At 37.2% G+C, this 21859-nt stretch overlaps 1 non-coding gene across 1 annotated transcript; it reads right to left on the reverse strand.

The window, feature by feature from the left end:
* Positions 1 to 14827: 14827 nt before the first annotated feature.
* Positions 14828 to 14934, reverse strand: LOC112133225 (U6 spliceosomal RNA). The gene has a single exon (XR_002914907.1). It is a non-coding gene; the product is annotated as a U6 spliceosomal RNA (small nuclear RNA).
* Between the last annotated feature and the right edge of the window lie 6925 nt (positions 14935 to 21859).

A 21859-nucleotide genomic window follows, 5' to 3' on the forward strand; every position in this document is an offset into this window, starting at 1 on the left:
TCATTAGACAGATTTCAGTTTAGGTCCAGAATCTAAATCCCATTAGCTGCACAATCATGAGAAATTTGTTTAGCCGCATTGAACTCCAGTTTCCCCAACTGTAGAGGGGTAAAGATGAAATGGGCTAATAAATAGAAATACTTTGCAAAATGCTGGCCAAGAGTAGGTGCTCAATACACAGCAGCTAAAACTTGAACAACGACAAACCGAAAGGACTGTGACCCTCTGGTAAACACTGGAAGTGCAAGCTAAAGTTGGAAAAGAAGAAGTTTCTTCACCTCGGTCGCAGGAGCAATAGTGTTTGGTTGCATTTGGAGTTCTCGAAGACGTATTCCACATTGAGGACACTTGGCACAGTGAGTGGTACCCAATGGTGCTCCTGAGAGTGGTACAGCAAACTTTGAGAAGCAAGGACAGTTTGAGCACCGGAAAACTTTCAGCAGTCAATAACTTCATGACACCAGGATGGGTAAGACCAAATGGTAGCTTCCATACAAGAACTGAGAGATTAAGCTTAAGAGTGTACATTTGATACTCCCCTACAGACTCTGAGAACTACTTGTAGGGGAATTATAGGGATAAATTGATTATGTATTCAGTGTTACCATGTCTCATGAAACCAAACAAGTTGTTTACTACTGTTGCTTCCTAGAAAATTCTATGTTGTGATACCTTATACCTTCATGGAACACTTTATACCCCATCCTCAAGAAATCCATGAGTCTGTCATAATCCATATGAGAGAAAACACATAGATACATAAGTGATCACAAAAACAAAATGATAAAATCTATAAATGACATATAAAGAAGATAAAGATGTAGGACAAAGCAGGGACGGGGCTGAGTAACGCCATGTGGGACTAGAGAGGGTGAAAAGGTTTCAAAACGAGAAAGGTTTGAATTGGGATAAAAAAGGCAGTTCATCGAATGGGCAAAGAAGCAAGGATTTCCAGAAAGAGTAAACAGCATGTGAAACGATAGCTGGAAAATGATAACAAACCAGGAAACTTCATGGTTTGTTAAAGGCTTATGGGTAGCTAGAACACAGGGTGCCCTTTGGGAAATAGCAGAATATATAGAAGACACTAAAACACTACAGGAAAAATATGTACAAACTTGGCTTTCTATCCTGATACAACTTTGTGAATTTAGGCCATGTTTTAAAATTTCTATGAGCCTTAATTTCCTTATCTGGAAAATGTGGATAAAGACAGTCATATTTAAGTGTTGTTGTAGGTAGAAAACAAAATAAAATATTTACCCCAATATGTATTTACCCCAAAAAGTATTACATCCTTCTTCTAATGTTTTGTTCTAAATGTGGCAGAACCTGTATCTTGGAGGAAAGTATATATGATGCAAAGGCATTTGGATTCAATGATGTATGTAAAGAGATCTACTTTTAAGTTTTAAGCACTTTTAGGTTTTAAGTACATTAGTAAGATCTATGTTGATAGAATGAAGAAAAGGAAAAAATTCCAAAGATATAATAAAGGCAGATTAGACCTTCCCTTAGGAAAGGCCCAGAGTGAAGGAAAGATGACACTATTCTGTGAATGGTGCCACCTGAGTGGTGCAGCATGGTGGCCCTGAAGGAATCCAGGATTCCCCCAAATTTGGATGATTGGGTGCCTAGTGATTCATTCACCAGCATAGAAAATGTTTGTGTGCTGGCCAGGGTGGGGGAGGGATGACAAGCAGATATAGCAGGAAATATATTGAAGTCACTTCAGGAAAGACTGAGTGGAAAGAAAGTACATGTAGAAAAGCCCTCCATGTTTAGTAAGTACACGTGTCTGGAGTCATTGTCATATATTTTGTAGTTTAATGAGACCAGGATAGATCCTTGAGTAACACTAATGTAGCACAAGCAGGTGATGTAAGGGAAGCCAGTGAAGGTGAGTGAGAACGAGAGACCAGAGAAAAAAAGCGGGGAGGGGTGGCAAGGGTGTCCAGGAATTAATATTATAGATGTCAGGCTGGGTGCAATGGCTCACGCCTGTAATCTCAGCACTTTGGGAGGCCAAGGTGGGTGGATCACGAGGTCAGGAGATTGAGACCATCCTGGCTAACACGGTGAAACCCTGTCTCTAGTAAAAATAAAAAAAATTAGCTGGGTGTGGTGGCGGGCGCCTGTAGTCCCAGCTACTCGGGAGGCTGAGGCAGGAGAATGGCGTGAACCCGGGAGGCGCAGCTTGCAGTGAGCCGAGATCACACCACTGCACTCCAGCCTGGGTGACAGAGCGAGACTCCGCCTCAAAAAAAAATTTTTAGATGTCAAAGGAGTAAGACAATTTAAGAAAATTGAATGACTAAATAGTGTCAAATGCAAATAAGAAGACAAGTGAAAAGTAAAATGCAAAATGACCATTGGATTTATCCAGATAGAGGTTATTAATGGTGTGATAGGAGAGGGAAAGTTTTGGATGCTGTGATCAATGAGCTTGGCTACGGTGTGTAAGAGTGAGTTCAAACATTACCCATAAAATAAGATGGGGTCTCATATATGTTTGAAGTGGAGGAGAACGGTACATATTTTGAGCTGGTGAGAGGTGATGGAGAGATTGGAGATACAGGAACCCCCACACTGTTAAGTCATTGGTCTTATCATACAGTGGTGGTTTTCAGACTCAACTCGGTCCTCACTACTACTCTGCAACTCATTTTCATTTTACTTATCTCTTCTGTCTCCCTGCCTTCCAACAGTCATTTCATATCTTCCCCAATTCCCTTAAGCCTTGGGTCTCACCTCTTACCCTCTCAGTCTCTGTAGATGTCTTTATCTCATACTTCACAAAGGAAATAGAAAACATCAGCTAAGAATCTGCTGCCCTTTGCCTGGAAGTGTGAAGTGCAGGAGAATGAGCAAATTTCCTCAATGAGGTCACAGGAGAATCAGTATCTTAGAGAGAGAGACACAAGTTTCAATGAAGTCCCAAAAGGAGACATAACCTGTAGCTAAGAGGATGGTAATAAGGATTAGAAGAGGTTTTTACCATGTAAAGGAGAACCAAGAAGACGAATGAACAGAATTGCAAGGAAGGTCAGTCATGAGCAAACGGGTCTTAGAGGATGATAATGGGAGGATATGAGGATGAGGGTACCAGAGGGAAATGATATTGTCACCATGAAATTTCTTTCTGAGTTTAGACAAGAAGGTGGCTGGGAAAAGCATGCATTTCCATGAAGGAATACATTTCTAGTTGGGAGTTAGAGGTGTATATGTGAGGGCTTGGAGTTGGGATGAGAAGCGCAGAAGAAAACAGAAGAGAGAGGCCTTATTTGACCTCTTAACCATTAGTGCACATTCATCTGTAACTCCAAAAATAAAGACAACCTGTTCAGGAAGAAGTGAGTTTTTTTGTTTGTTTGTTTGTTTGTTTTTAATTATTATTATACTTTAAGTTTTAGGGTACATGTGCACAATGTGCAGGTTAGTTACATATGTATACATGTGCCATGCTGGTGTGCTGCACCCATTAACTCGCCATTTAGCATTTAGACAGGAAAAAGTGACTAAATGCAGAAAGCATACAACATTGTTCATGACATGAATGAAAGAAAGAGGTACAGGAGTATCCACAGCATATTAAGCGAAGAGGGTAAGTTAACAAGACAGGTGTGTGTGTGTGTGTGTGTGTGTGTGTGTGTGTGTGTGTGTAAAACACAGAGGTATCCCAAATGCTAAGAGATGGTCTCTATAGGGGGTGAGCCTACTGTTGGTTTCAGAGGCAGTTCTATGTTTAGTGAAGCCTGAGGCCTATACAATTCTAGGATTTCCTTTAAAAGAAAAAAGAAACAAATTTATGGATGCAAATTAGTTATAAAAGTAAATATTTGTTTAAGGGAGCCCACGCTCCGTTATCTCCACAGTGTATCTGTCTCTACATGATTTTTATAGCTTTCTGTGTTTATCCATGTACATTTTGAACACTGAGTAAGAACATCTTTAGAAAGAAGAACCAATGTTATTTTTAAAAAGAAGTATAAATTACTTTTTAAAATGCCAGCCGTGCTCTCAAACTACTCACATTAAATTGTTTTTTTTTAGTAAGAATCATGAAAGATAGTTTTTAATTGGGAGGATTACAGAGTTTAAGAGTTCATGTTGTCATAGGATGCATGTCAAGAAAGTCATCTGTAAAATTCCTAGCTTGAGCCTACCCTTGAATTTTATTTGCTTATATAAAGCACCATAGACAAATACCCTGAAACGAGTAGAAGTTCAAAGTCAAACAACTCCTTTAATCAGTGAAACCTTGCTTTTTCTTACAAAAATACAAAACGAAACAAAAACAACTACAAAAAATCATCGACATGAGTTGTGCTGATTTTGGTAACCCAATTTAAATGGGTTACTTCTTCCCAGGAAAGAGTCGTCCCTGCATTAAACATTCTTTCTAGTAGCATGATCTCCTCACCTTCTTGTAGTCACAGCTGCCTGGACACTTTAAACTGGAAAGCGCCCGCAAATTCTTCTGCTGAATAATTTCTTTAGTAACAGGAAGTGGCTGTGTGAGAGAAGTTTTATACTGCTTCGCTTTATCCTCTCAGCTGACAAGGAAGTACATGACTGACTGTAAATGACTTGGGGACTGTCCCCACAAATTCTTCTTGATGAATAAACTGCTGAAGGGTACATTGAGATAAGGAGAAAAAAGGTGTTTTCTTACCTTCGGAGAACATAGATTTCTGTGAGGTGGCATGGCCTCTGGGGTGAACCGTTTTGGATGAGGAGAAGCATTTCTCTCAATCAGATCCTGGATTTTTTTGTCCAGCTCCATGCTTTCACATCTGCCCAGAAAGACATGGGAAAGTTACATTATACGAAGGTAATTAAAAATTATTCAGGCGTAGAGTGAGTTTATGGATGACATGGAGGTGTTATTTATGTATGATACTCCTCTATGATCTCCCAAACTCTAATCTCATTATGTTTTCATTAGTCCATGCCATGAGAGCACTTTGAAAGAGCATTAGAGTTTAATTTTCACTTACAAAGGAAGATACGGACAAGTTTAGGAATTTTCAGTCTGAGAACAATGGCAAGAATTGAATCAAACACTCACGGTGAGCCAGGTTCTTTCATTCATTTTCTTATTCAATGTGCAAAGCAACCTATTAAAGTAGTCGCTGTCCCAGGCATTAGACAGGTAAGTAAACTTGAGTTTAGGAAGTTAACTAACTTACTAACTTAAGTGAAGTCAAACTGAAACATCGGCAGGGCCAAGATCAAACTCAGACCTGTAGAATTCTACAGTCTGTCTCAACCATTTTTGCTGTATGTCTTCAATTAACCTGAAAACAAATCCCTAAGCAGCTACTTGCCACCAAATGGAAATAATATATTACAGCTGAAGAGTATCTGGAAGCCCCCTTAGGAGAATCTAGTCCAGCTGCTTCCAAGAGGGACTTGCTCACAGTCACATGGCCATTAGCTGATAACACCAAAATTAAACCAGAGCTTCCTACTCAAATCAAATTTTTATTTTTCCTTTATACCAGGAGTCCCCAACCCCCACTGCCAGTCTGGGGCCTGTTAGGGCCACACAGCAGGAAGTGGGAGGCAGGCAAGTGAGCAAAGCTTTATCTGTATTTACAGCCCCTCCCCATGGCTCACATTACCCCCTGAGCTCCACCTCCTGTCAAACTAGCAGTGGCATTAGATTCTCATAGGAGCGCAAATCCTATTGCGAACTGCACATGCGAGGGGTCTAGGTTGTGTAAACCTTATTGTGAACTGCACATGTGAGGGATCTAGGCTGCCTGCTCCTTATGAGAATCTAATGCCTGATGATCTGTCACTGTTTCCCATCACCCCCAGATGGGACCATCTAGTTGCAGAAAAACAAGCTCAGGGCTCCCACTGATTCTACATTATGGTGAGTTATGTAATTATTTCATTACATATTACAATATAATAATGATACCAATACAGTGCACCATCAATGTAATGTGCTTGAAACCATCCTACCCCCTGCCCCAGTCCATCAAAAAACTGTCTTCCATGAAACCAGTGCCTGATGCCAAAAAGGCTGGGGACTACTGCTTTATATGATGTTGGTATAATGGAGAAATTTTCTCATTAAAAACAACTCACAAGGAAAAATGCATTAATTGTGTGATTTTTTTTTTCTTTCTCTCCCTATATATGTATATTTTCTTGCCTGCCTCATCATATCTCACCCCCTGAAAATAACCTCTTGGATTGAGGGAGGAGTTCTTGCAGGAGTACTTCTCAAAGTTGTCTCCAAATAAAATAAATAACTAGATGAATGGCCTAATCAAATGCCTCTATGGCAGAGGTTGCTAGAATTGTCTGCTCAATCCACCACGCTTGTTGAGAGTAGCTCACAGGAGTAGGCTCTGACAGCCATGTTTCCATTGATATGACTTGAACTTGCCTTTTGGTTATAACTGATTGGACCAAGAGTAAACAACTGATCCCAGTTTGGCCAGTGGGATTCTCCTCTGTGTCTGGAGCGAGCTGAGAATGAAGCATATGGGTAGAGCAATGCAGAGCTGAGAGATGGAGAGAGTCCTGACAATTTCCTAGTTCAGAATCAGCCCCTTCTAAGGCCTGACTACCTTCCAGCTTTTAGATTCTGTGAAACACTCCATGTCATTATAATGAATTCTCTCTCATTATTTTTAAAGCTAGCTTTGCTTGGTTTCTGTTCTCTATAATCAAAAATCCCTACATATGCACCTTGACTTTCATATTTATATTGTTTCTTTCAGGCTGTGAAATATCTGTACATCATGTGCCATTTATGATCCCATTGTAAAATATGGGCTACTGGGTCTACGGTAAATCCTTCATGGTGCAAAATGTTGCATATGCATAACAATGAGTTTGGACCTATCTTCAGGTTTTTTTCCACAAACCTGTGAGGAAGAAAGTCACAAAATTTGTTTAGTAACTGCCTTAAATCCTTCAGGTTAATTAGATTCCCAAGTAGCAACAGAATTGGACTAGTCTAAATGTTAAGCTCTTGAGGCAGCTTTCAGACCTATTCTGAACCAGACTGGCCTGCCAAGATGTCACAAGACTTTCTGGTCCTACATCCCTCTGTGACAGAAAAGTTACTGAGCCACTTCAATCCCAGGCAGGATCATTTGGAGATAAAACTCATCATCATCTACAAGTCCTCAAACGATCTCGTTTTCTTGCTGTCTTTCTAATCTCACCTTCTACTCTCTTCCTTCATGCTCTTTTTCTTCCAGACACATTTGCATCGTCAAACTTTATGGAACGTGCCAAGCAGTTCCCACTCCAGGCCTTGGTGTTTGCTCTTCCTCTGCAAAACTTGCTCTCCCACTTCATTCAGCGCTGGCTCAAATGTCACTTTATCACGAAAGCCTCTGCTGACTAACCTATCTGAACTAGATTTCTCAGCCCCATCATTGTCCCACTATTGTCCCTTAATTGTTTTATTTTCTTGTTTGAATTTTTTATTATTTTGATTTCTTATTTGTTTACTTTTCTCCTCCCTTGCCCCATCTATGTCCCAGGAAAGAGGAAAGGCCTTTGTCTGTGTTTATTCACTGCTCAGTCTCTTAGCACACAGTAGGACATCAATAAAGATTTGTTATTGAATAAATATGACTCCAGGATGAGATTTAACTCAAAATAGCTAATTATTAACTCAAATCTAACCAATAAATTAAGTGCTTATCTAAAATGTGTGTAAATAAACTCAAACTCATAGGACTGATAGAGTCGAAACACAAATCGGTAAGCAAGGAAACACTAGCAGCAGCTTCAGAATGGACACTCAGGCTCAGCTGGTATTGCCCTCATGGCTGCCTTGTTCTTTTTTACTTGTATTATATGTGTTCTTTGATATTAAACAACAATTGAGTATCCGTTATTTCAAGGTACTGACTTTTCGCAGAAATAATCACATGCAGTCATCACTGTTAAAACTGTTTCAACTTCAGTGTCAAGCATGTTAGAAGCCAGCAGTTACTGTTCCCTTTTCATTTGGACAGAGTGGTGAAGGATCAGCCTCAGAGCTGGGGCCCTGCGTCCTCTCACGTGAGCCTGGTTCAGCACACGCCCCTCAGGACCACAACCAAAGAGGGACGGGCCCTCATGAGGATAGTGGTTTTCTGGGCTTGGCGCACAGTGAGACTGAGCGTGGTGACTACAGCTTCACTAACTTCAGCCACTACGGAAAGAAGAGAAGTGGCAGCAAAGAAAAAGAGAACCATATGATGGTGACCAGACGTGGGGGGCTTTGGTCACACCTATGGAGAGAGTGAGCGTCAGTGTTGACCACTGTGGGAGGGATAGGTTTTGAGCACTCAGGAATCCAGCTGGGAACTGAAAGGACACAGGAGGGGTGGAGCTCCAAGGATTGTAGCACGGTAAGGACTTGCACTCACTGTCTTTTCTCATTGCCAATATGATTGACATCATCACTGTCACTATAATGAATATGCCTCAGAACTTGCATATGAACCCTCTGAAAGAAGCATTGTGATGCAGTAGAAAATCAACACGCTTTTAGAGTTGAACATAACAGTGGGACCTAGTGTAAGTCCTTTAGCTTCTATGAAGCTTTTTGGCCTGTTTTGTAAACAGAGGAAAACAACGTAATGCTGTGAGGCTGACAGTAGGATTAGTGATGCATATGTACAATGCTTAGCACAGTGCCAGGCATGCCATAGATGCTCAGTGATCGATACTATTGTTATTATTCTGAGGGTCTGGGATAGTTACCAAACATTCTATCAAACAAGTTTGGAAAGTAGGAGCCATAAATTTAGTATACCACCCTAAAGAAAAGAAAAGCACAAAAAATGTTCATTGGGTTCAAAATATTCTCAAGAAGTTTAGTCACACCTCAAATAAATGAGAATTATGTCACCTACTTGGGCTTTATAACATTCTTAGGAAAACTTTTAGATTATTCTTTAATTAATGTAGGAATTTGTACATGAAAATATTTTACATTCTCTTTTGAATTAGTGAAATTCATTATGTTTCATAAATTTCAATTTGACCTAGATTTATTTCACAGAAGAAAGTGCTTATCAAAGTTCATTTTTTCCTATAAAGCTCAACATTCTTGACAATTGAGAGGCAGAATTAATTAAAGTTGAAAAATCCTCCTTTTTTCTTGAGATCACTTAATAATTGCATCCAACAGTGTTGTGCTCTTAACACAACACTATGACCTGAGGGTAAAACAAGCAAGCAAAAAAAACACCGTACCAAACTTTTAAACACCAATAGAACAGATCCTATATAATCCTTGCATTAGTTCTGTGGGTACATAGTTGTTCCCACCTTGGGATCTGTTCCAAGAATCTGCTCAACTGATTGAGAGTTATGGCTCCATTGATCTCTGCACGGGGCCCTACCTCTTACTCATACATATTTTTCAAATAGGAAGCTTGAGCGTCAGTGAGGCTAAGCAGTGAGGCTAGACACCTTCTCCCAGGTCACTTGACTCATGAAGAGCAGGGTAAGATTTCATGCTGAAGCTTGTGACTTTTTACTCTACATCTGGGATCTTAGTGACCTCAGCCATTGTTAATAAAGAAGGACCATGGAGGGCTATGTTATTTCCAAAGAATTTGTTTTAGGTTTTCCATTTTGACAGGCATTTCTGCTCTAGTTCTAAAGAAAACAACTATAGGTCCCTCCAACTGAAATGTAGCTGATTTGTAAAGTCAGATGTTCAGAGAGGCTTGGGAGATAAGATATAAGGATCAGGTCTATCTTTTATATTTTTGACCAAAGTCCATGGATGGGATTCAATCAAATTAAATACAAAATAATATGTGTGCTATGTGTTTATCGTCTTTTCCTGAAGATAGGGTCTCTAGCAAGTTCTGGACTTCTCAAAAGCTTAAAAGCCCTGATCCAACTTTAGTTACTTTCACAGGTGACTACTTTTTTTGGTCTAAGAGTACACTTTTACTATGTTTTCTTTCTTTCCTTTTTTTTAGACATGCAGGAATTATAAAAATTCAGAAATGACTCTTTGAACCAAATACTATTACTAAAATCTTGATTTAAGGCGAACTCTTGACTACATTATAAATGAAAAGAGAATTATGGAGGCAATATTATTAGGCTAAGAGTTTGAGGTGAGAGTGACAGAAATAAATGAAATTCAGTAAACACCTGTTGGGTCTTGGCTTCTTCACAGCTTATTTTAAACTTACATGGACAGAAATCTCCTTCCTCCCTGCCCTTCACTCACAAGAATAAATCAACATAGAAATTAAACAGAAATGATATTAATATGAATTAGATTTTATCAATAGGATAGTAGATTTCACCAATTTGACAACGAAACTTAAAAAAAAAACTTTCACCTAAGTTATATATTATTGTGAACTGTTTTTCCCAGACTAACACTGGGAAATAACCATCTGCCCTGTAATCTCTGTGAGCAGCCAGAGAGGACACAGGAAGAGATCAATGATTTTCAGGTGTTTGGAACCCTCATATTTTTGTTACTTGTTCAAAGGTCTCCAGTACAGAAGTCTCCAAAAAATTATCTAAAGGGTCCAATATGTTGCTGAATGTCATTGTTTAATGAGCTTATCTAAAGTTTGTTTATTTAAATTTTACTAGTTGATTAGAACCTAAATCAATAGGATTCTAAACTTGAAGAATCCTATCTGGTAGAGAAGATAATCTAAAAGGTTATGGTTTACTGCCTTGAATGGCAGTTTTGTATCTAATCATCCTATTTTAACACTTCTCCACTAAATTGCTTATAAATACTCAGCTCCTCAAATGCTCCTGAAATGAGCTGTCTCATGTTTGAGGATACCTCATTAATTAATACATTGAATAAAACCTTGGACATGGGTTCATTTTGTTTGCATGAACATCATGTTTTTAACTTTTTGTAAAGTATACATTAACACCCCTGGATATCAGTACTTTAAGACCATTGAATTTTGAGTTGACACTAATGATGCCTGGTGAGCATGCGACCCCAAACCACCAGACTTGGTTTTTATGGTTACATGGTATGGTTGCCTCATTAGTATTGGCAAGTAGTGTAAATTCTAGAGGAAAATAATTACATTCAATAGGAAAAACACATAACCACAGTCTTAGAAATAACTTGAAAAATCATTTAATTGACCTCCTGTATTAACATAACAAAGAAATGAGGCTCAGTGGGGCTAAGTGATAGACAGCAAAACCAGAATAAGAATTTAGGATGTTAGCGTTCTTTCTTCCTCCACACACTCGCCTACCTCAAATGCCACATTTCTTCCCAGTCCATTGCCAAGGTCACATTTTCTGCTTTGATCTTATGTCATTAACCATTATTTTCAGGAAAGACCCTGGAGAACAAAGCTCATCTTCAAATATGAGAAAAGGAAGAATTGACAGTAGATTCTTCTATAATGGAAATGCTTCCAGATGTTCAAACATCAGGAATCTGGGTGACCCAGAATGAGAAGTGTTGTGTAAAAGATGCTAATCAAGCAGGAATTTTTAGGTTTTAGTTTTTGTTATTATGATTTACTCTAAGTATGCTCCTGGTGATTTTGGGAAGAAACAAGTGACTCATAAATTACTCTGTGTATGTGTATTTTAGATGACTGAGTTCAGGTGTCTTAATTACATGAGTAATTGGAAATATTAACAGCTGTGGCTTAAGAGTGTAGTAGAAGAGAGAGGGTTTGCTGAGAGAATTTTGAAAGTAACATTTTCCTTGGACAAGAAGGAACATTTCTGAAGTTTTACCCAAGGCTATGTGGTTTAAAAATTTAAATAGATATCGAAGAATTGTATTTGCATGTCTGAAATGAAAGTCCAGAGAATGGGGTGGGGAATGTTTTTTATAAACCTGGGCTCTGTTATTGCCCTCAATCTGCATTCTTGGCTAGCTCCCTGTTTATTTCCTCCCTGCTTTTGTAATGTGCCAGCTCACTATACTGATGCCACAAACTTGATCCAAACCTCTTGTGGCTGTGCCCAGGAGGACCGTGCAGGCAGAGGAGCCAGTTTGGAGCAGAGATAGAGCGCGGCTGCAGGTGCTGGTGCTAGCCCCAATGAGAGGTTAGGAGTGAACAGAGTTGTGTGGAAACCACATCCTCCTACAGGCATCCTGCTGACATAGGTTTGGCCTTCTTCTTGGGACTGCTCTGCATGGGTGAAACAATCTCATTCACAAAACAGAGTGACAGATTAAAACAGAATATAGAGCTTTTGAAAACAGTGTTTTAACAGAAGATATTCTGATACATGCACATCTTGGCCTTTTTGCCTGGCGTGTTTACTCATATTTAGTATCCTTTGGATTATAAACCTCATGAAGGCAGAGACAGGTTTAGCCTGCTAATCACTGTATTTTTCAGAGCCTCACAGAGCCTAATCATTGTATTTTTCAGAGCCTCACATACTTATTAAGTATCTGACAAGAGAGTAAATTGACAAGAATAACTAGATCTGAATTGGAAGAGGAGAAGCTCCCATTAAAAAGTCCTGTGCAAGTTGGTCCCCTGTCTTCTTCAGATGCACTCTATCTAAGTTATCCATATTATGTATTTCCTTCTCAGCCTCAGTAAATCCACTTCTGGGAAAAGGGGCTGACAAAGGCTTAATAGTTGAGTTGCATAACAGGGGACACACTTGTCTGCTACAAGCCATAGAATATCAATGTCAGTGAGCAGGGATCTGGAGGTATACTGGAGTTCAGAAGTCCTTTCCAAGTTCCCTGGAATTAAAGCTGTAGTCAGGCCAATACTTGAAATAAATACGAATAAGGGTAGAACCTTAACCGAAGGTAAGTGTTGAGCTCAATACTCCCCGAACAAACTCTCAGAGAGTTCCTTCATAAAAGCTCAAAGAAAAATGATGTCACATTAGATTTCATGGGTAAGGTAAGCCTGGAAGACCAAGTTATGCTAAGATGTGATCTTCTACCCAGGGAGCCAGGACCCTAGTAGAGAAAAAGGACAAAACTAAAAAGAGGGTCAAACGCTGTTACTTTCACTACCGTTTATTCCAAAGTTGAAAATTACACAAAATTTACCCTCTGACAGACAGGGACACAGGAAGAACATAGCTTAATAACATTTTGGGTCAACAGAAGGAAGCTTCCTTGTTTTTTTGTTGTTGTTCTTGTTAGTATTATTATTATTTTAGTATGGCATGCTGTCATTAAGGTTATTTTTATTTATTTGAAATTCTATTTTCGTGAAGAAGCAGAGACTATAAGGAATGCACAATCAAAGATTTAGAGAATAGGAAACATTGGCTCCTAATCAACTTTATGAACAAGGCTGAGCCCCTATATTTAGGTGAAGAAAAACCTGGCACTTGATCTAACATTTATATCACCTGTTAGTGCTTTTGCACCATTGTTCTACCGTAGAAATACACTCAGATGGGTTTATTGATAAACACCTGGAAGAGAACAAAGTTAAACTAGCTATACATGCACAGAAAAATTATGTAGTTTATTGTTAGTGTTCTTGGAAATAGGCATCTCAACAAGAACATTTAAATGATGTATTTTACAGTTGCGTCTATGTTGCAAAACGAAGTAGAGTATATAAGTTATGTCTGATACATTCACCTCATGTAACCACATCCTGTGTCAACTATAGTTGTCCTTTAACTTGTCAAAATGTTTCTCTCAAATCTCTACCTGAACTTTAGACAGGTACAGTTCCAAGTTGTGACATTCTCTAGGAATATGAGAAGACTAAATTTTGAGTCATGTCTAATAATTTTCCCTAGTATCTCATTGTTATTTATTAACTATGTATTTAAGTAAAGATTATTATCATATAACAAAACACTACTATCTTAAAATTATTCTCTCAACTCAAACCAATATTGTTAAGGCTGAGTTTCATTGGGACAAATATTTGAAAGGACTTTTTTCTTTAAGACACAGCCATTGATAAAAATAATTTTATTCAAATCTTTGGAAATTATGACAAAGGTGGTGAGAAAGACATAATTTTTATGAGTATATCTGGCATATTAAGTTATTTAGATACCACATATTTAAGAGCTATCTAAAAATTTTATAATAGAAAAGCATTACTTTTCTATTTAATCATTAAATAACATTTATTTGAAACAACAGTTTAAATGTGAATTTTTTTCACATCTATATTGGAATTTCCTTTCAAGACATGATTACAAGTCTTGATTCTACTTCACCAGAGTCTTTTGAGTTCGTGTGCATACACAAAAGAGATGCCAAGCCAAGTCAAGTCTGACCGCTGAAGCAGTTTGCCAATCTCAATCGACGCCCGAACTGTCTGTGGTGTTCACGAATGTTAAGAAATAATGGAATAAATTATTGAAGACATTCTTTCTGCGTGAAATATTTGGAAGACGTCATAACAGCTTACAAAATGTCATAGGACAGCGTTAATGTCCCTTCTCATCTCTGATGGCACGTTCCCAGTCCTTTCGTGTAGCTGATAAAGCGCAAGTCACTTTTTGTCAGATCCTTTGCATTAGTTTTGTTTGAGATGGTACAAAATATGCTGAAACAAATCATGATCAGTTGTTATTATGTGTAGGGTAATTCTACCTATTTGACGAGAACTGCTTCTGAAAAGCGTCTATCGAGCTTTAAACAGTTCATCTGCCGTTGGAAAGATTGCATTGATTTAATGATGCCTCTAGAGGGCACTCTGCACTCAGTTCAGGTCGAAAATAGTTTCTGAGATTGCTTGAGCTTTTCCGCAAGGTTTTCATTTTGAATTTTGAGTTCCGGAGAAGGGGTATGGGTGTAGAGAATTTGTGGTGTACATGTGAGTAATAATTAATTGTAGCTCATTTCCTTTGTCTCATTTATGTTAAAACTTTTTTTAAAAATATGTAATGCTTCACAAATTTGCATTGCATCCTTTCATGTAGGCCGTGCTAATTGCCTCTGTATTCTTCCAATTTTAGTATATGTGCTGCTGAAGTGAGCACAATTATTTATTCCTTAATAAAGTTGATTTTTAAGTTGCAATAATTGTTGGACATTTATATAATAGACTTACATCCAATAACTTTCCTCCTATATGCTCTGTAGAAGCTTTTCAGAAACACTTCTCATTTTATACATATGTAGAATTACCCTATACATAATAACAACCGATCATGATTTGATTCAGAATATTTCGTACCATCTCTAACAAAACTAATGCAAGGGGTCTGACAAAAAGTGGCTTCTGCTTTAGCAGCTATACAAAAGGATTGAGCCACGCTATCAGAGATGAGAAGAGACATTATGTTGTCATATGTAAGCTCATTTTTATAAAAAATTGCAATAATTCATATTCATTCTCTTCTTCTGTGATCTTCATGTGAGTGTGAAATTGACGAGCCTGGAATTTCTTTTTGTGCCAGAAATTAGGCAGGATTCAAAGAATTGATCAAATATGGCATACTTTCAATATCAAAATATGTAATAATAAGAATACATTATAATTCATCAAATAAAGTAGGAATTACTAACCTATACTGATGCAAATGTTAAAATAAACATAAATGGGGATAAGAAAAGGCTTTTATTTACATTAGAATGCCTACTGATAAGTGTAGAGAACATTATCCCATTAGAAAATCATTATTTGACAGCCGTCACAGTAATAATCTCAGTAAGAAGTATCAATAGATGCCAAGACTGGTGGCTGAAAATTTGATAAGAAATGGGATCTTTACATAATTTCATACTCCTACCACCAAGTATGTAATGAATATTAGGGGAAATGTAAAAGAATAATGCTACATTGGGAAATCTTGGCAGATACCACTTTAATCAAATGATCAAGGTTAAAATCACCTGTAATGAGAAAAATCCAAACTATGATCATATGACAAGATGCATAAAAAAAGTTTCACATCTGTGATATTCTTGCCAAAATTATACAACCTGAATCTAATTACAAGGAAACATTAGCCAAAAGAAAATTGAGAGACATTCTACAGAATATCAAGCCTATAATATTCCAGAGTGTCAGGTCATGAAAGTTAAGCCAAGACTGAGAAACTGACCCAGATTGTAAAAGAATAAAATTTATGAAAACTAAGTGTAATGTAAGATCCTGGATTGGAGCCTTTTTATGCAAAAGATATTAATAGGATAATTGGCAAAACCTGAATGGGGTTTGAGGATTAGATGTAGTACTGTATCGATGTTCATTTTCTGATTTTGATGGTTATCTTGTGGTATATCCTTGTTTATAGGATATGCATACTAAATCATCCAGTGGTACCTTTTTAAAATTTTTTTCTTTCTCACAAAGCAGACTTTAAACTTCCAGTGGTAACTTATTTCCAAATGGCTGAGGAAAAAAATATTTTTGTGCACTTCTTAAAAATTTTTGATAAGTTTAAAATTATTTTATAAGTGCAAAAAAGCAATTAAAATATTAAACCTAAAAAATAAGATCTGATTTGATCTTAAAATTATCTTTTGCTCAATGTAGAAATTATTTTATAAAAATGAAATTAGCATTTCATTATGTAGCAGGAACTAAGATGCAGACCAATAAATCTTTCTTGGGGTTTACGAAATTAGTGCAAACCAAAGCAACTAAGATGATTTAGGTTTTGTTTTGTTTTTCTAAAAGGATGTGGAGGAAGAGCATTTGTGTGCCTCATATTACTGTGATGGCGTATTCTAGCCCAAGGATTCTAAAAAATGAAATGAAATACTCCCACTATAATATTTAAAGTTCAAATAGTAAAAAACACAAAATAAACAAAACCCCTAAACCTTGAGTGTCTTCATCTTTGCTCTGTTTAATGGCTGGCATTTCACCTCCCTGCGGACTTCTCATAAAAAACAAATAGGCTCTGTTGGAATCCTCAGATTATAGAAACCTGCCTTTGGAAATATGAGTCGGTGCTAACATCCATGAACAATAGAAAAAAAAAAGTACACACACACACACAGACTTCTTCTCAGCAGGGTGTGGTGGCTCACGCCTGTAATACTAGCACTCTAGGAGGCCAAGGTGGGTGGATCACCCAAGGTCGGGAGTTCGAGACCAGCCTGGTCAACATGGCGAAACCCTATCTCTACTAAAATTACAAAAATTAGCCTGGCATGGTGGCAGGTGGCTGTAATCCCAGCACTCAGGAGGCTGAGGCAGGAGAATTGCTTGAACCCCAGAAGCAGAGGTCGCAGTGAGCCAAGATCATGCCACTTCACTGCAGCCTGGGTGAAAAAGCAAAAAAAAAAAAAAAAAGACTTCTCGATTAAGTCAATAAATATTTTTTAAAAACCTCTTTGTGTAACCCCCATACACCTTCAGAATCAACTGTTTGTATGCTCATAATTTTAGATGGGATTATAGAAGGAAGAAATGTGCATATAAGGGAATTTTTTAAATTATTCTTTAAACAACAGTGGTATGAGCCTTGACATCAGACAGCATCACATGGATTAAAATGGAATTATATCACAGCATTACCTTTGGCTAGAAAAGTTATAAAACCCAAGTATTATGGACCTTGTTTATTTATTTCTGAGTATAGAGAGCGGACCATTTTTTCACAGGTTAAATGTCAAAAACATTGGGTTCTCTTTGTTTATTATAACATGTCAAACAATCAAATTCAGATGGGAATTAACAACGGTCATGACAATGTGAGAGACCAGGAAATTAAAAGTTATTTGGAATAAAATTGTTTGGAATAAAAGTGTTTGTTGTTCTTCATAATTCTCTTTATATGACTGACATAAAATCACATCTAGTATTTGTAGTAATGCAGCTATACAAAGGCTAGAAGACAAATTCCTGAAACTGGGTAAGTTAGATTACTTGGCAGCAACGGCAAGTCTCACTATAGCTGGCATTTCAGAAATAAACTGACCAGGGCTGATAGCATTCGGTAGTAAGAACAGGGACCAGCAGGGAGTGAAGTGAACTGGTTTTGTGAGTGACGATAAGATGAATGGGAAGCAGTAGCATTCTGCTAAATAAATGACATTTACACTCACGTTGCTGATGCTTGTAGAAATACATACAAACAAACAGACCTCCTGCCCAGACTAGTCACAGTGATGGCAGGATTCATGCAGCCAGGCACTGCATTAAACACCATATGCTTGATTTTATTCAGTCTGCAGAAGGCCCTCTTAAGGTGGAAACTGTCTCCCTATTCTTAGAGTTGAGGGAACTGAGACTCACAGAGATTAAGTAATTTGCTCACAGTGAGCTCTTAACCACTGCGTTTACTCAGGAATAAATGATCCATTTTCTGTACTCAAAAATAAATTGACAAGGTCCACAATACTTTCTTTTTATAGCTTTTGTGTCTAAAACTAATACTGTGATAAAAATCCATTTTAAACTTGTGTTTGTAAATTGCTAAAGGTAAAGAATTAAGACAGATCAACTAGTGATAATGGTAGAGGTAGGTTTTTTAATAAGTTTTTTCCTGTAACAAGTATAGTTTTTTTTTAAGTAAGAAAATAAATGGATGAATATAATATTTGGCTCTAAAGAGCTAAAATTCTGCAATTGGTATAGGAAGTAATTGTGTGTGGTTGACTATGTAATAGAAATCATAACAATTAAATGTGAAATTCCCAGTTTGGAAAACCAAAGAATTTGTTACATTTATTTTTTTAAGGAATTACAAATTACCTGAGATATAAAGTATATAGAGCTTTGAAGATAAAAAAATTAACAATTGCTTAGTAATACACATTAATACCAAAGATAACTATAAATATTTAGCAAAGGCTCAACAAATGCTGAATAAATAAATAAATAGAAAAAACAAGTACTGTAATCTTTTGTATGAAGATTTTTATAATAATTGTTATAATAATACAATTTCAATGTAGAAAATTTAAAATAAAATTATGATAGATTTGCTTCTATTTTCTTTCTATTTATATATGTATTTTTAAAACTGAGATTAGAGATACAAAGTGTTTTATATTTTATTTTTTCTGATTAGCGTTTCATCGGTCATTAAAAAAATAAGAAATAAAATTCTCCTTCTTTTACTCAAAGAACCATGGGTAGAATAAGAATTCAGTTTAAAGCATTCAAGAACAAACACAAATAGACTTGACTCAAAGTCTTAATGAACTTCAAAAAATACAATGTGTTAAATACATCAAAATAGGAAAAAATCAACTGGAAAGCAGTGGGCTATTTATCAGTGCAATATAAAAGTTGTACTCATAAATAACAAGTAGATGGCTGCTAAGAGTTAAGAAACTTGTTGTTTAGCTTAACTGTTAAAGACTTTGGACGTTCTTATATGAATGCTCTCTTTAAGAACACCTAAGTCCTGCCGGGCACAGCGGCTCATGCCTATAATCCCAGCGTTTTGGGAAGCCGAGGCGGGTGGATCACCTGACGTCAGGAGTTCGAGACCAGCCTGGCCAACATGGTGAAACACCTTCTCTGCTAAAAATACAAAAATTAGCTGGGCATGGTGGCAGTCGCCTGTAATCCCAGCTACTTGGGAGGCTGAGGCAGGAGAATCGCTTGAGTTCGGTGGCGGAGCAGAGATTGCAGTGAGCTGAGATCAGGCCACCACACTCCAGCCTGGGTGACAGAGCGAGACTCTGTCTCAAAAAAAAAAAGAACACCTAAGTTCAAGCTAAAATACACATTTGAAGTATTTAAATTTTTTAAATAAAAATGAAGAATCAAAGAGAGTAATGAGAAAGAGATTGTCTTTAACATGTAAATCTATTCCAAACCTAGCTGGAAAACTGAACATAAACAAAAAACTGGGAATTACCTAAGAATTCTGAAGAAATTTGGGGGCAAATTTAGAAATCCTCCCCAAAATACATTAGCCACCATGAAAGACAAATGAAGATTGTTGGTATTTTTCTTGTTAATAAGGAGAGCCATATAAGAAAGTCAAAGTCCTTACCAGTGAGCAGTGGAATGTCATGGTATAGATTCACTACTATTCAAGTGTTTTGCGCTATGGAAAGAAAAGTTTCTGTAATGACAAATCTTGCTTGACTGAATAAATACACGTGAAAGATTCGCTAATATTACAGGAAAAGGCAATTTTAAACATTGAGTAACTATGACAATGTTCATCATGTTTTTAAAAATAGATCCTAGAAAAGAACTAGAGGATGCAGATAACAGACGTGTTTCTGGGTGAGTATAAATATTTGTTCTTTCTTAAGGACCTTGGCTAGGAGAACTTTCATTCTTGTTTTTTTAGAAATTACTTGTAAGAGAAAGTAAGCAATGACATTTTTAGGATTTTTCAAACCAAAATGCTAAAGCAAAAGGAATAAGCTACAGAGAAAATGCACAAATTTATAGGAATAGGCTGAAAAGTAGCACATGACCTTCATTGTAAAGAATTGCGTTTAGAGAAGAAAATAACCCAAAACATATGGATTTGATATATATAGCATAAACTTTCTGGTGCAAAGAGGTTTACAAGGCATTTGGATTGTTTGCTTATGAAATCATTCTCACAGAGCTACAGTGCAAAATTTCTCAATGACTAGATTTTATCATTCATTTGGCAAATAACAATTGAGCACCTATTATGGGCCGGATGCATGTCTTGGTGGTTAGCATATTATGTCAATGAACAAAACGGAAAAAAAAAATCCCTGTTTTCATGGAGCTTACATTTCAAGGTTTCTGTTAAAAACAACAAAAACTATAGCATTATTTTGCCTCTAAACAAACTTATAGTGAATTTACCCTCAAGTTCCTTAATAAACATGGCTTGAAAGATCTAGTGAAGGCCAACTCAACTGATCAAGAAGATGGGTTGCCTTAAGGCAAAATTTTTAAAAGTTGGTTTATGTGTCTGGAAAATATAAGTTCAAAGAGAGTGTTAACAAAATCATGGAATATGTTATGAGAACAAGCTGTTCTTTCAAAGTAATGATGGCCTGAGCTGTCATAAATATACATATAGCTCTGAGGTATTTAAAATTTTTAAATAAAAATGAAGAATTAGGATAATGAGAAAGAGACTGCCTTTAACATGTAAACCTTTAAAAGAGATCTTTGAAAAGGGTATAGATCTTCTTTGATGGCCAGAGATACAAAGTTGTAAACAATTAAGAGGAAGTTTAGTGAAATCCTAAAACCAACCAACCAAACAAAGGGACTTGAGAAAACTCAGATGTGACATGTCAGGTCCAGTTGAAAGCATTGAGCAAGGAGAGAGAGGGGATAGGTAATTCGAAACAAAAAATAAAGCAACAAAAAACAAAACCAGAAAATTTAGGGAAACCTGGGACACACTCACGGAAATGGTGGCGATACAACTTCAGGGAACCGGGAAGGGATGGATGCTACAGCTGGGAAACTTTTAGTAAAATACTAATAATATCTACAGCACACTAAGCTTCAAGATATACCTATAAAGCTAGTTGTTACTTAGACAGCAGTTTGCACTTCAAAGAAGTCGGACATGAGGTCTATAAGAAAACAGTATTACTATGTTTCTAGCCCAGAAATACCCCTTTCTGGCAGAGGTAGATGGGTAGGAAAAACAAGGTCTTCAAAGGCCCTGGTTATGAGCAGGGATCAATGAATGGGAGGAGGAAGTGATGCCTGGGAACCATTGATTAAAGATTTCAACCCATGACAAGCTGAGAGATCTGAGATTAAGCTTATCACTGAATTGATTTTTACCTCCCAAATTCCTCTATTCTTCACTGAAGTTAAGAATAGTGCATGCGCTAAGCTTCAACAGCCTGAGAAGAATGGCCTGGAGAAGAGAAGGCTGACCATGTGAACACAAATTCACAATGCCCAGAAGAGAGGCATCATTCTTTTGGTATCCTCAGATAAGAAAGGAAACCAAAGAAGCCTAATCTTTTCAAGTGGCATCAGAGTAGGTAACTTGTCAGAGTAGGTACCTGAGGATGGTTGTGTAAGTTGCT

This window comes from Pongo abelii, chromosome 3 (genome assembly GCF_028885655.2).
Source record: "Pongo abelii isolate AG06213 chromosome 3, NHGRI_mPonAbe1-v2.0_pri, whole genome shotgun sequence".
Lineage (NCBI taxonomy): Eukaryota > Metazoa > Chordata > Mammalia > Primates > Hominidae > Pongo > Pongo abelii.